Genomic DNA, 12,331 nt, shown 5'->3' on the forward strand with positions numbered 1-12,331 from the left:
TTTAATGAGTTGATTCCTCTCCTAAGGCTTATCCTACTTTATCCACTTTTAAAAGCCCTAATATTAATATTAATTTACTTTCTCAATCTTGCCCTTAGCTAAGAACTGGTTTGGGGTTCACAGAAAAGCCTAGAAGAAATCATCAGAAAAAAATAATAACAAGTAATACCACTAATGTGATTAATCATCAAAAGATGACTATATGGACATGTCAGGAGGTCAGACATGTTCTTTAACATCTGTTCTTTTGCTTCAGTTGGTGGGAAATTACTGGGGGAAAGGTTGTTGTTACAATTGCTGACATGGAAGTCTGCAGTGAATACACATCGGTGCACTTTAGACAATACATCATGATTGAATTTTTGACTACTGAAGGATAACCTCCAATTGAAATTCATCACAGAATGCAGATTGTTTATGGTGATGACTATGTTGATGTGAGTACAATGCATGCATCACTGGAGCAAAATGTATAAAGAGAGTGAACAGAGAAAAGTGCTCCAAAACAAAGTGGATAACTTGTGACAACAACCAATGAGTTTGACACAAGAAAGGTTGATGTACTGATTAAGGACAATTGACAAATCACTCAGAGGAAAATTGCTGTCAAGTTTGATCCTTCACAGGAATGTGTGGGTCACATTGCTGTTCTTCAGTATCAAAATGTTTGTGCAAGATGGGTTCCTTGCATACTGACGGTAAGGCTGAAAGCTTCCAGCTGAAATTTGCTAGCAATTTTTGTCACATTCTGAGAAAGAAGGTAACAAATTGATTCACAGCATTGTGACAACTGATGAAACATGATCTCATCATTATAACCCAGAAATAAAATGTCAGTCCATGGGATGGCATTTCAAAGCTGTACCTGCCAAAACCTAGGCTTCAGGAGAAAAAAAAATCATGGTTACTTTTTGGGAGGATACAGATAGTGTTACAGGATTCACATGGCTTTCCTTGAATTTGTCATCACTATCAACTCAGAACAATAGCAATAGCAATAGCAATAGCAGTTAGACTTATATACCGCTTCATAGGGCTTTCAGCCCTCTCTAAGCGGTTTACAGAGTCAGCATATTGCCCCCAACAACAATCCGGGTCCTCATTTTACCCACCTCGGAAGGATGGAAGGCTGAGTCAACCCTGAGCCGGTGAGATTTGAACAGCCGAACTGCAGAACTGCAGTCAGCTGAAGTAGCCTGCAGTGCTGCATTTAACCACTGCGCCACCTCGGCTCATTGCAACATCCAAAACTTTGAAACAATGATTGAAAAGTATTAAGAAGCACAAGAAAGAAATTTTGTGCAACATGTCAACACTAGGTTTCATACCTCATGAGCTAACCAAGAGGCAATTATAAATTAGGTCTCATCTTACTAATCCATCAGGCAGTTTAGGCTTAGCCCTATGTGACTTCCAACTTTTTGTAAAATTGAAGGACATTTATTGGGCATCTTTTTGACTCAAGTGAAGTTTAAGGGATGGAAAGGGTTGACAGAATCTGGTTGAAGAGACAAGGTCTGTTGTTCTTTCATGATGGTTTTATGAAAATTAAATGAAAAGTAAATGCAAATAAAACTAGTTGATTATTTTTCTGTTTCCAGTTTTAAAATATTCCTATTTAAATTAAAGTTATAGAAGTGGAGGCACAGTTTTTCATTCAATCCCCATATCTGCCATGCACTGTCTACATCCACTGTCTGTAGGCTAGTGCTGTCCAAACATTGCCATCAATTGTTATTTTTAATGTTACAAAAGGGAAAATTACTCAATTTTAGTTAAATTTACATTCAGATTTAGCTTACCTGACATTTCTGCAACTTTCATTTTAACATCTCAGCACATTCAAGACCTCCAATGTGGCATCATAATAGACAGGTTTGGGATCTTGGTTTAGCAAATATAAAACCATATGAGTTTATTGAGAACTGAAATGCAGCCAGCATGAAATTAAGTACAGATACTCCTGTACTGAGGAGTATAGATACTCCTTGGCCTCAAACAGTTCCTTTAGTGACTGTTCAAAGTTACAAAAACACTAAAAAAAAGTGACTTGTGACCTTTTTCTCATTCATGATCATTGCAGCATCTCCATGGTTTACATTTGAATGCTTGACAACTGGTTAATATTTATAATGGTTGCAGTGTTCTGGGGGTCATGTGATCATCTTTTGCAACCTTCTGACAAGCAACATCAATGGGGAAGCCAGATTCACTTAACAAACTTGTTACTCATTTAACAACTGCAATGATTCACTTAACAAATGTGGCAAGAAAAGTAAAACAGGGCAAAACTTTTACTGGACTTTAAAATAAACAAATAGAAACAATTGATTAAGAAAATATCATCTTAGGACAGTGATATATTGACTAAAAAGCCGGATTTTAAGATCAAGAAAAAGCTGAACTATTTGGGGGTTATGTTGACAAACACAAATATAAAAGTATTTCAAAAATAATTATGTGCCTCTTTAGAATGATATTAAAAAGGACTTACAAAAATGGGACAAATTGCATTTATCACTTTTGGATAGAATCTCCATAATTAAGATGAATGTCTTATCAAAGATCTTTGCTCTTTCTATTCCAGACATCACTAATACTTGCAACCAACATTCCATTTAAACAATGGCAGAGGAACATTTACAAGTTTATATGCCAAGGGGGAAAAATCAAGAATTAGATACAAACTATTGCAAAATGCAAAAGAAAGAGGGGGGTTGGCTTTGCCAGATTGAAATTGTATTTTGATGCATACTATCTGGCCTGGTTAAAAGAGTAGGTGAACCTCCAGAACAAGAGGATACTTGATTTAGAGGACCATGAATTAAGGTTTTGATGGCAAAGTTATCTATGATATGACAAAATTAAAGTTAATGTTGATTTCAACAATAATTTTGCTAGGTGTGTCATACTAAGGGTTTGGAATAAATATAAAACAAAGTTTTCTACGAAGTTGTCTCTTTGGGTGTCTCCTCAGGAAGCTTTTTATAGAAAAGAAATGGTGTCGAAGCCAGACTGGTGTCAGGGTTCCAAGGAACACCCCCAACGGACTTATGGTAAAATAATATCTTTCAACTACAGTGACCCTAAGGTCAAGGGAAGACTTAGAATTAGAAGGCTATGTTTGTCATTGGTTTACATACCAACAACTGAATGGTTTAAATTATATAAAAAGAGTTATGGGTTTGACCTCATTAAAAATGAATTGGAAATCTTATTATGTGGCAGTGATGAACATATAAACCTAAGGTTTATAAAAATTTACTGAAACTTAATTTAGAAAGTGAATGTATAAAATGTTGTATGATTCAGTGGGCAAGGAATTTTGGATATAATGTGATGCTTATGTGGACAAAATGTGATAATGTGGACAATGTGATAAATATGTGGACAAAAGGTTTAAAATTCACACTAAACTAAAATTTAAAAGAACATTTTTATAAGATGATGTATCATTGGTATTTAACACCAGATAAGTTATCTGGAATGTGTAAGGTATTTCAAATGAATGTTGGAAATGTAAATCTAAAGAAGAGGCCTTTTATCATTTACGGTGGATGTGCGATAAAGCAAAGAAATATTGGAGTAGGATTCATTTTTAATACAGAAAGAAAGCATGTTACACCAACTTCTGGATTGCAAAATATCCAAGCAAACTTAATTGTTATATTTTGCATGAAAGTGGAAAATTATTTTAGTAATTAACAAAGTACAGTCCACAGAGACAAATTTTTATTTCTGTTTCTTTTTCTCTTGATCATTGATACATGTAAGGGAGAGGAGAAGAACTCTATATCGTACAGGAGATAATAATTCCTAAAATTTCAGGGATTGGCTTTAATGATTCAACTGCATTATATTTTCAGAAGGCAGAAAAAAAGTAGTTGGCTGTTTTAATGAAGGAAGTTTGGAGTCTCAGTTCTGCCCCCTCCCTTCATTTCTTAGCTTATCAGTGTGAAATTTCAAGTTCCCTTTTCGTCTATCAACAGAAGAGAGCAAATCCCTGCAGTGACATCTTGTCAGTGGGTTTTGCTTTGGTAATCAGCTGGATGCTGCTGGAGCTGCAAAGCCATAAAAAGCTGGGAAATCAGATGGTGCCTAGAACTTTTATTTAAGGACAAATGTTGAACACCAGGGTTAAATTTTAAAGAGGTTTGTGCCTTTATTTGGGATTGAATTCATGCAAGATATCCTCTATCAACTATTCTATCTACTCTGATTATGGTGCACTTTGGCTTTTAATCTTAAATGAAATGGCCATTATATATATATGTTTTATTTGTGCTGATAAATAAATAAAGGGAGACTAGTATAGATCTATTTCAAGCTATTTAGCTCTCATCAGCTAGCCATACCCTTACTGGGATTCGAGCCTGTGCTTTCTATATATATATATATATATATATATATATATATATATATATATATATATATATATATATATATATATATATATATATATATATATATATATATATATATATATATATATATATATATATATATATAATTTATAAATGTAATATCCTTGTTGTTCCCTGTCCCCCTCTATGATATGTTCTGGCCTATTGTTGATAAATAAAAATAGAGTGATGATTCAGCCTGTGATTCATTCATTCATTTTATTTATTGTAAGCATTTATATGGCCACCCAAATCAAACAATATAATTCTGGGTGATATACAAAAATCAGCAAACAAATTACCCCCCACTAAAACCTTAAACATAAATAAATTGTAACAATTAATTGACAATCAGAGGCGGAACCTGAATTCTAGTCTTGGGCTTGAAAAGCAGCTGCATGACTGAGATTCTCTCCATCTCTCTCTCTCTCAGCCCATCCCACCTCAAAGAATGCATGTTGTGGGGCAAACATTACTGCAGCATTATGTGCAGTAATGTGAGTTGTCTGCGAGGCCTATTTCACTAGCACTGGTTGGGCACTTTGCTAAGGCACAGGTGGCTAAACAGCTGATTACACCCCCTTCCCTTGGCCCCAACAATTCTATGACACCACAGAATTCCTCCATGGGAAACGAGATTTAATAACTAAAGTGCCAATTCTGCTCTTTACATGCATGCAGGCATATGTACACACCTACAGACAAAAACCCTGCCACACTTGGCAGCAAATTCCCCAGGTGTGAAAGATCTTTCTCTAGCACAACAGAAATGCTCTGAATTCCTTCTGTTGAAAGGCAGGTGGCTCTAAAAGTGAATGGAGTGATTGGGATTGGGGAGATGGGCAGCCTCACCTGGGCAACAGGAACAAGGCAAAGCCCCACACCATTAACCATATTTTGGTCATTGTATTTAGAATCAAAATGAAAGATTCTAGTTTTATGACTAAATGACTGGTGGTTCCCAAGGCTTATTAGAAGGAAATATCTAACTGAAATGGCCTCAGTGACTTTTTAGAATATAATGTGAACCACAGCCCATCATAGCTCTTATTTGGAGTTCTTCTCATAGGAAGTATGGGTGAGTGAGCAAGCAAGCATAGGATTCCTTTCATTTTTACTGCTATTTGCATGCTAGCTGGCTATTTTTCCCCTTGTCATCACTGAACTATCATCCTGCCCATACCTTGGGGAAGAGAGAGCATGAGAGCAAAGAGAGTTGATGGAACCACCATAAAAATTACTCAACCTTTGCTAGGATGAATCAGTGACAATTATTACTGTTTCTTCTTCACTTACTTATCTTCAGTCATGATGTGGCAAAAGCTAAACAATCAAGCGGGGAGCAGTAAGAAAGGGAGCAGCATTATCTCTAAATGATTGCAATGCTGTCAGCTTTGACAGATGCCCAAAGGTTTCAATTTTGGTGGCATGCTAAATCCAAATGCTAAAGGCATTGATTTGCAAGAATTTGCTGAACAAGTGATAAGGAAGGGCAAATGTACTTCAAAGACTATGTCAAGAAGAAGGTGAAGATCTATTATTCTAGAATATTCACTCCTAAATTAAAGGAAGGAAATGTGTTGATTTAAAAATGCACGAACATCTTAATAGTATTTCAACAATCTAACCAAGTAAAGTGCTGAGCTCTATGCATTTATTCGGGATCCATTAATTTGGATTCTTGCTAGAAACAAGGTGTTATATATAATCTGTTATCTAAACAGTCCTTTCCAGCTTTCTGATTCTATGATTTACTGCCAAAATATATACCTGACAATGCAAACAGGAAATGCTTGTTGCCTAGATTATGGGTTGTAAAATTTTGACAGCTTAGACCTCCTTGTCAACAGTGATAAACTGCAGATTTTTTTCATTCCATTTTTTAATGATGGAGTTATTGCAAGTGATTGATAATAGACAAAACTTCAGAGACTATATCTGTTGATATTGCCCAAAGAGTATGTCCATTGTAGATGGTGAGAAAAAAATCTGGGCTACTAACGTTATGCTATTTCTATGGCTTGTTTCATCTTTTACAAATGACAGATGTTGCAACACAGAGGACAAGAATTATTCCATATGAATACAGTTGAAGTGCCTTTTGTGTATGAATATTCTCCAGTAGATAAACAGCAAGAAGGAAGATACCTGCTTGGGAAAAAGATTTAAGGAAGGGTTTTTAAAAAGTATATCTAATTTAACAAGTAGAAAATCCAGCTATTGTTGCAACCATTGAATATGACATCTTGGAGCAGCTGGAAATATCTCTCTCCTATATTCTGTACGATCACTTCTAGAGCATTTATAGCCCTGTTTTGAATTCAGCATTTTCTCTTTCCTGGTTATGGGATTCTCTTTGCTCCTGTGGGAAGGGAACTTCACCAAGACAGTGTTGTATTAGGAAGACCAGTACAACCCATAACCAAACTGGAAGTCACTAGAATAACAAAGCCAACATACATTCTAAAAGAAACCTCCTGAGAATAATTTCCAGGATATCAGGACAATTAGAAATAGCTGCAGAGTAGAAAATAATACAAAAGACCTAGAAGTTACCCTTAAGAAAAGGAAAAGGTCAGAGTGGCAACAAAGACTGATTAGCTCAGGGCAAAAATGTAAAAATAGGAAATACAGTAGGGCTCATCCCATCTCCATGGGAAGTACTTTAGGACAGAGGAATAACAAAACGCAAGACAGGATTAGAACCATTAGCAAAGGCACACACAATAAGTGATAAAATAATAGTTCAAAGAAAACAAAAGGACTTCAAAGAGGAAAATGGTATAAAAAATGTACACTTACTGTATGTCGGGGTCAGCTCACCCAGGAACACTGATCTACATCACTATCAGTCTGGCTTTCCTGAAATAATAAAGCTTTCAAACGCGGCTTGCTTCGATCCTAAATTCATTCACTCAGCCAGTGATGCTCTCCCAGCTGGGAAATCCGAACCTGCGGAGGAAACCTTTTTCCATTTAACACTCCCATGCACAGAAGAGAATGGGGTATTGAGAGCTGGAGACAGAAGTAACTGACCTGGGACTCTGACAAATAGTATCATTCCAGTATCTAGCAGATGAAAATGGGGATGCTTGGGTATACAAAGAGCATTTACCCTGAAAATCTCAAGAAGTTGACAAGGTGATCTTTTCACCTTGTGGATCCTGACATTTATCAATAGCAACAACTGTGGATGGAGACCTCCCAAATAGAATAAGCTAGCTTCTGCTCATGAGTATTTGTATAACAGAATAATAGACAGAGTTGGAAGGGACCATCAAGGTCTTCTAGTTCAACCCTCTGCTCAAGCAGGAAACCCTATAGCATTTCAGACAAATCTGTTGCCTCATCTCTTGTTAAACCCCTTTAGTGTTGGAGCACCCACAACTTTTGGAGATAAGTCGTTCCACTGATTAATTGTTCTCACTATCAAGAATTTTTTTCTTAGTTCTAGGTTGGTCTTCTCCTTGATTTGTTTCCATCCATTGCTTATTGTCCTGTCTTCAGGTGCTTTGGAAATAAGTTGACCCCCTCTTGTTATTGGCAGCCCCTTAGCTTTGCTTTGAGAATGTCAGAGATGAGCAGGAGATTTGCTCTGTTTCATTTGCACTTATTTTTAATTTAAACATGTAATGTGTTAAAGCTGAAGTAAAGTGGAATGGTAGAAAATATCTTCATGGATTAGTGAGGAAGGAATTTGCTTTCTGGAAATATCTGCCCACTTGGCAATAATATAAATAGTACACCCACAACATTCAAATTATATATAAAACCTTAAATCAATTTCCTGCTTCTTGGATTACAGATAATTCTTGTTTAGCAACCACAATTGGAAACCGGAAACTTGGTTAAGTAAAGTGTTCATGAAGTGAAACATGATTTTATGATTTTACTTCAGCTTTCCTCTGCTTTGCAGACCTGTAAAAACCATAAATGTGAGGATTGGTCTTAAAATTATTTTTTCTTCACTGTCATAACTATGAACAGTTGCTAAATGAGAAAGTCACTAAACAGGGATTAGTGTAAGTAACCTGGATTAAATGTTACAGCAACTAAGAGCTTTCCACCAGATGAGCCTCACACGACATTACTAGTTGTCACGTGACCAGTCAAGGTGACCTCGCCACCAGATGACCCTCACACGGTGTGACCAGTTATGTGACCAAATGACCACATAAAACCTATAAAAACAGAAGAGAATTGAAATAAGACACTTCAACTGATGTTCCCCTGATGTCACTTAGCCTGGTGATGAAACATTCAGAAATTAAACAAGAAGCTTGGAAAACAAACCACCAACAGCAAGACTTTTCCTTTCAGTTTTCCCTTGGATGTCCTCTTTGTGAGATGTAGATTCATATAACCCCATTGCAATTCTTGAGATTGCTTAATAGAAAAAGAAGTGGAAATGTTTATATGAGTAGTTATTTAAATGGTTAATTGTTGCCTTATTCTGGCAATACAGCTGAGGTTTCTTCTGATAGGTGAGCTTAATGTTCTTCAATCTGAATTAAAGTAAATACTTTGTATATTGTGGTTTTCTTTTAAAGGATGAAAAGGTAGTAATTTTAGACTTCATTTTTGCTCAATTGCATTTTTTATCATACAGTTCAAGAAGCATGCTAAACTCAGTCCATTGTCACATTGAATTACTCTCAGCTCCACACAATTTTTTACCACATTTTGCTATTGCTCCTTCAAATTATTGCTATTTTTATTTCTTGTTATTATTAAAAATTATATTATAATATTTTAAAAAGATTGTATGGTTAATGCAAATAGTATTTGATGCTTTTAAAAAAAAAATATTTATCTGACCTCTAAAACAAAACATGAATCTGAAATCCTATGGTTAGTTACTAATATAGTCTCACCAACCTCTGATAGCTGTTGTGAGGAGAAATTGTATTGTTTATTGTGCTGTGCATGCTTCAAAAAGAAATACAAAGAAATGTTCCAGGATCTCATCTGACTGCAGCACTGTTTTGCTGTTCATTAAGGCAGCCTGACTATTCTTCTATATGAACCTGAAGAAAAGCTTCTATTTTTTGGTACAGTTGCCTTAATCTTCGTAAATGGATTTTTCACAGAAGCAACAGAAGCAGTAGCTGTGCTCATCGAAAGTGAGAAACAGTTCTTCTGAAACATTTTTGAGATGCGCAGTCCTATTTACAAGAAAGAGAAAGAGCATGCATAATTCAATTGAAAAAGCAATTTGATTCAATAATGTTATATTATTAAAAAGATCTCTTGGAGCAGCTGATATTCCACAATTTCTCTTACATTCTTCCCAATTAGTATATATATTTCTGCATTTATTCCCTACTTCCAGGTGAACTGAATTTTTAATTCAAATCTAGACATACTTATTCAAATGTTTGGAAGCTACATGTAGTGTATGGACTGTGAGTTTTCTGACACAATGAAAAGGGTTCAGTGATATTTTTTAAAAGACATTTCTTCCTTTCCTAACTAAGGAATTTTAGAATGATTGGACCAACCCCATAATCCCCAACAGACAACTTTAATTCAATAGATATATTGCTTGGTGCTTATGGGACTTAAAAGTGCTCTTAGAAGACTGGAAGTACTCCAAGATAGGTTTTCAGAGTGAAAAAGTGCTTTGATGACACAAGATACTTCATGCAGCTCAAAATAAAGAATGCATTTTAAAGCAGAAGGCACAGCTTTTTACACATCATCCGGAAATAAGTCCCATTGAACACACTGTGTCTTAAATCATATTAAATATTCATCCATTAAAGATGGTTTTAAAGTAAGAAATACTTTTGTCTGTATTTTACTTTCTCAAACAAAATGTGATATGTTGGGAATAACACAGTATTTGACTATGCCTTTCAAAAACATTGCCCATGAAACTCTGCATTTGGATGAGCAAAACGATATTCTTGTAATTCTTGTAATCCCCACTCATGGGAATTTACACCTGCCAACCAGGCTTACAATTATGATTTCTTGCCTGCCACTAAAATATGGCAGTGCCCCAAAAATTTTCACCAAAATGTCCCCCCCCCCCCGTTAAGATTTATTCCAGTCTGGCATTGAATTGGAAAGATATAAAGAAAAGACCCAGCGTCACTTTCACATCTTCTGTTCTGGTATGATTCCTAAAACATTGCAGCTGCAATGGAAGTAGAGTGTATAAATCATCCTGTTCTGATATGTTGAAGATACATAAGCCACCTTTGTGCCAAATTAATGATATAAAGAATTTTCTGATTAGTGATGTTAGTCTTCTTCAATATTACAGAAAGGCCAATCCATAAGCATATTCAACATTCCACAGTTGTAAGGTCTACAATTCAGTGCTGTAAGCATCTTTCTTTAAAATTCAATAGTGATTCTATTTCCCACTTCTTCTGTAAAACTTTTTGAAGAAATGTAGATAGGAGACTTGACAGTAGCTTAGCTCTGCAACACATTGAAAATGTTTTAAAAATGAAAGTATCTGTCAGTGTTACTGCTTGCTTAAAAGTGCTGGTGGGGAGAAGGTTTTCTAGTTTAGAAAACCAACCAATTATTTAAAACTTTTTCCCATCAGGAATGGCTGCTACAGTAGATTAGATAGACAGACAGCCAGACAGATAGATGACAGAGACATAATTTTCATTGAAGACTTTTTAAATGGAAGAATTAATATAAACTGATATAAAGTAAGAAAAAGAAAATAAAATCAAACAGGAAGCTAAAAATCTAAAAAAGGGGAAAAAGTAAAAGTAAAAACTGTGAACAAAAATATACAAAGAAGTACAGTAGTTTTCAATCTTCTTCACAGCAGTTATAAGTACAAATTTACCTCTTATTCTACTCAGTTACAAGGTCACTTTCCTCTTTCTATATTGTGTCTAATCATAAAAGCCATGAGTCATAAGTTCATTTTTTTCCTGTTTTATGCAAAACATGGGTTTTTCCAGTCAGCAGTTAATGTAGATCTCTTTTCTCTAATCAAAGAGGTCAATTTAACCATCTCAGCAAGTTCCATCATCTTCACCAACAATTTCTCCATTGTGGATAATGTTGAATCTTCAGGCATACAATAATCTTACTGCTGTTATCATGTATGAAAACAAAGTTCCATGATTTTTTCCTGTTTGTCCATTAGTTCCAAATCTCTGATCTCAACTTTATAGTAAACTTTAAAATCTTCTGAATCAGTGTATGTAATTAAATACAGAATTTTCAATTTTTTTACATGTCTACCAAACATGATAAAATGTTTCTTCTTATATACACTTTTAACATAAATTTGAAATGACTTTATACATTCTAGACAATTTCTCTGGTGACATAAGCAATGGCTTCTCATTTTTACAATAGTATTCATTCAGATGATTAAAGTTTTGGAATCTCTTGTAAAGATCTCAAACAATTCAGGTATTGGCAACATGTTTATTGGAATTTAATGACAAATTTCAGCAGGAAATTGTGCACAGTCTTTATTTTATTTATTAAATGTATACACCACCCATCTCACTGTCAAGTGACTCAAGGCAGCTTACAACAAGCTAGAAACTACAATATAAAATGTTAAAATAATAAATATTACAATTGAAATTAACAAAGATAGCCAAGGAAGAAGCAATATAGATTTGGAGGTAGAATATTCTTTTAATCTACTTCTTTTAATCCACCTTGAATAAGAAACATCCAATAGGGAAGATATCATTATTGAGACCCTGCATTTCTCGCCTACTTTGAATGGCAAATTCTGGAAAGTGAAGATCTAACAAATCAGGTTTTTTTTAAAGGTGAGATAGGCTGGACTATGTCATTTGGCTACATTTCTGTCATACCTTGGTTTTGCTCATATTGTCTATTGGTCAGTGTGATTGATTAGGAAAAATCATGATTTAGTACAGAAGGAACATTTCAAAAAGAAAATTACAACTTCTTGCTATTTAAGTGCA

The sequence above is a fragment of the Thamnophis sirtalis genome, unplaced genomic scaffold (assembly GCF_051295495.1).
Source record: "Thamnophis sirtalis isolate CommonGarterSnake01/CBP01778 unplaced genomic scaffold, rThaSir2_p1.2 scaffold_12, whole genome shotgun sequence".
Taxonomy (NCBI): Eukaryota; Metazoa; Chordata; class Lepidosauria; order Squamata; family Natricidae; genus Thamnophis; species Thamnophis sirtalis.